This window comes from Physeter macrocephalus, chromosome 8 (genome assembly GCF_002837175.3).
Source record: "Physeter macrocephalus isolate SW-GA chromosome 8, ASM283717v5, whole genome shotgun sequence".
NCBI classification, from domain to species: domain Eukaryota; kingdom Metazoa; phylum Chordata; class Mammalia; order Artiodactyla; family Physeteridae; genus Physeter; species Physeter macrocephalus.
The window spans coordinates 139,459,979-139,464,126 of record NC_041221.1 but is presented as its reverse complement, the minus strand read 5'-3'; the positions used below and the strand labels follow the sequence as shown (position 1 = coordinate 139,464,126).

At 35.2% G+C, this 4,148-nt stretch overlaps 1 non-coding gene across 1 annotated transcript; it reads left to right on the top strand.

Moving 5' to 3' along the window:
• Nucleotides 1-3,776: 3,776 nt before the first annotated feature.
• On the top strand, nucleotides 3,777-3,880 carry LOC112065522 (U6 spliceosomal RNA). The gene has a single exon (XR_002892074.1). It is a non-coding gene; the product is annotated as a U6 spliceosomal RNA (small nuclear RNA).
• Nucleotides 3,881-4,148: the final 268 nt, after the last annotated feature.

The window sequence follows — 4,148 nt, the reverse complement described above, 5'->3', positions numbered from 1 at the left end:
GTGTGTTGTTGAGTTTACTTTTGCTAACCCACTGTTCTCGGTGTTCCATTTTCTTTAACTAGGGTCGGGTTTTGACTTGTATTCCCAATTTATTTTAAGCTTTAAGAATAGTGGTCATCTAGTATAGAATCAAAAAATGAGCTTAAACAAAAAGCAGTTTGCTTTGAGTTACAACATTATTTCCTTGTCTTGAATTTATTTGGTTAATATTGTCATGTTCTCTTGTCAGAAAATCAGTAAGAAAATACCATATCTTGTATATTGATGATTGGCTTTTTCTGGAGCCAGATTCTGACTTTGGACAAAGCTCAGTTAAGTTATGAGAAAGGTGCCATACTGGGAGGGAAAATGTTGCTTTTTTTTTTTTTTTTTTTTAAGAGGAGACTTTCAGACTAAAAAATGCCACGCTGACATATTCATGGTTCTTTTTTAGAGCTAGTGTTCAACCATAAAAGGTTAAAATAATAAAACATACTTCTTACAAGAAGATCATGATTTCTGATCTCTGGAATTACATAAATTTGTTTTCCTTCATTAATATTTAATCTTCTGGAGGAACGCACTCACTAGTATTTAGCTATTGGCTGGGTTTTTAAACTTATCAAATTGTTTTAGAATATTTTTTATTATAATCCTTGGATAGTATCTTTTTTGCCTTTTTCAATTCATTTTATAAGTGTAAACAATTCTTCCTAAGGTAAATGTAATGGGTGCCTTCTGTTAATATCCAGTTATTCCTAATGAAAAGGGTAGATGATGCTTTGGGAATTAAAATCTCCCTCTGTTGGTTAGACTTAAGACCATTAATCTTCAGCTAAATTCCCCAAATGGATCAAATTGTTTTCTTATTTTTTTGCCTCCACCCCCAACAAAATAATTTTTAGTTTAAATCAATAATGTAGAGATTTTTGTTGTTAGTTGTCTTTTATTTAACCCCAAAATGATTAGCTGCAAAACTATTTTATATTCTGTCAAAATAGGTATACAGTGGAGTTGCCTTTGATATAGTAGTTGAGTTCTCAAGTTTGCTTGTTTACATGAAGAGTCGTGCGTGACCAAAATTTCCCTTTTATAAAACTCTCTCATCAAAAATACAGTATATGTAGCCATATTTGTGCATACTTTAAAAAGACATAACTGTGTCTCAGAAATACGATGTGGTAATGTTTTTCTCTAGCATCGGAATAGATTTCTGCTTCTTCAGCTAAGTACCAGGAAGAGCATATGGTTTGCTTTTAGGCCCATTTTATACCAAAACCATGCATGTACCTTTAAGTACTGGAGATGCTCTCAGCATCACTAAAAGCTTACCCAGTGACTGTCTCTGAGTAAAACGCTTTGTGAGTGGACTTTTCAGGTTCCCTCACTCAAGCGAGTGTGTTGTTTATGCAAGCATGTATGCCAAAGACATGCAGTTGATTTGACATATAGTATAAATGTATATTTTACAACTTTGCTGTAATACATTTACCAATGGGTGTTTTCAAGAGCTGTATAACAAAGCTTATAGAAATAGGCATTCTTTCGCCAGATATAGTTATGCAGATAATGAAAAATTCTGTAAATCTTTTTTTTTTTTTTTTTTTTTTGTGGTACGCGGGCCTCACACTGTTGCCTCTGTTGTGGCCTCTCCCGTTGCGGAGCACAGGCTCCGGACGCGCAGGCTCAGCGGCCATGGCTCACGGGCCCAGCCGCTCCGCGGCATGTGGGATCCTCCCAGACCGGGGCGCGAGCCCGGTTCCCCTGCATCGGCAGGCGGACGCGCAACCACTGCGCCACCAGGGAAGCCCAAAATCTTTAAACACTGCCCTTACATACTGGTCATCCAAAGAGAATTTTTTAAAATGTATCTAATGATTTGACTTGGGGTGGGATCTAAGTACTATGCATATGACATTTTGCAACTATAATAGGCATTGCTCAACTCAAATATATTCCAAAACTAAGTGAGGACAGTTATCTCTGTAATGTTGTAGGATACTCAGACCCAGTCATGAAGAATTATGGGAAATCAAGATGACATTTGGAGATCTGCTTGTTGTCATATAGAGCATATCTAATGTAATGACTAGAACAATTTGCTTAACTTGCCGTGTGGGAGAAAAAATATATATATGACACAGTGCTTAGCCTGTTGTAAAGTTGTGCCAAAAGTTTTCCAAAAAAACATAACTCGGTATAGACGATCGCATGAAGAATACTTACCAAAGAACAGCACTGGGCCTTCCTTCAAGACTTTAGCTAGAGCAAGCTTCCTACCCAAACAGTAACCCCAAGTGAAATCTGTCCTTGCAAAGTATCCACTGATTCATTCTGTAGTGTCAAATTCCAATTACCAGTCACCAGATGAACTCAATTATTGTAAATCTCAATTTATTTGGAAATGAAAGCTTAAGTTATTCCTCAAGCAGTGAATTTGTATCTTAATAATACGCTTGTTTTCAAAGTAACTTTAAGAATGAAGCATTTAGTAGTAGGCAAAAACACAAGTACTTTTTTAGAGTAGTTAATGAGAGTTTCTTGTTTTCTTTTTAGGATGTATTTAGGATTTGGGGGAAGGAGTGGCAATAACAAGATTATCAGGGTCTATTGGAAATGCCCTAAGGAAAAATTGGTTCATGTGCTTTAATGAGTAGATAAGTATGATCTGTCATTAGCTTGTCAAGCATACAGTGTTGACGTTCAAACATCTTAAATAAAGCCTGTCCTCACCACTTTCTCCACAATCTAGGCTGTTATTACTTGACACCACCAATGAAGAAATCACTGATTTTTAATCAGTTCTACTTCTGCCACCGTCCAAATTATTGAAGTTTGAATTTTAGTGCATTATTATTAGTACTTGAATTTCAATAAGTTACGTTGTTCATTAATACCCGGTTTGTTAACTGGGCAGTAGGTAAAAACAAACATTAAATATTAAATTACTGATTTCTAGAGATTGGCAGATTACTTAGTCAAGTGTTTTATATTATTGTATTCTATTATCTTGGAATGGTGACCATAAAACCTGAAGAATGAAGTCAAGACAGTGTGTAGTTCTGACTTTTGCATCACAGATAGGAATATTTCTTCCTGTGCATGAAGTTCCTAGTCTAGTTAATAAAGAACATTACCTGCTGATGGAGCACAATGTCCTGTGTTTGTGCAAATAAATTAAAATGATTACATACGCAAATGAGGACTAATTAAATACAGAGTTGTTCTAATGTAAAAGCACAAATACTTCCTTGAGCACATTACGTTCTAAAAATCGGGTATTACATTTTTCATGAGTTTTATTAGGCTTACCTTGCATATATAATTTTTTTTCTGAAACCACCACTAAATATGGTGATAGCTGTTCTAAAAATCGGGTATTACATTTTTCATGAGTTTTATTAGGCTTACCTTGCATATATAATTTTTTTTCTGAAACCACTAAATGTGGTGATAGCTTGTAGGGTGATTAATTACGTATTAAGGCGTTATAATCGCTTTTCAACACTTGCAGCACAAAAGAAATTTTTAAATATGAGAAAACAAAGGAAGTACTCATTTAAGATGCTTGTAAATTTATACCTAGTTGGCCTACTCTGATTCTCTTAAAAATAGAGAAAACAACATGATTATTTCATTTTTTTTCCCCAGGTAAAAACAGTTCAAACGAATGTCTATGTAAAATTTAATGACACATTTGCTTGTAGGTTTCAGTTTTGTGATTTTTGATAATATTATAGGACTTGGTAGTGTCTTTTCTCTAGGCAGTCAATGATCCTAAAAGCCCTATTATTTTAGTGGTCGCTTCGGCAGCACATATACTAAAATTGGAATGATACAGAGATTACCATGGCCCCTGCACAAGGATGACACACAAATTCGTGAAGCGTTCCATATTTTTAAGACCGAAATGTAAGGCCAGACACTACAAAACTCTTAGAGGAAAACATAGGCAGAACACTCTGTGACATAAATCACAGCAAGATCCTTTTTGACCCACCTGGAGAAATGGAAATAAAAACAAACAAATGGGACCTAATGAAACTTAAAAGCCTTTGCACAGCAAAGGAAACCGTAAACAAGACCAAAGACAGCCCTCAGAATGGGAGAAAATATTTGCAAATGAAGCAACTGACAAAGGATTAATCTCCAAAATTTACAAGCAGCTC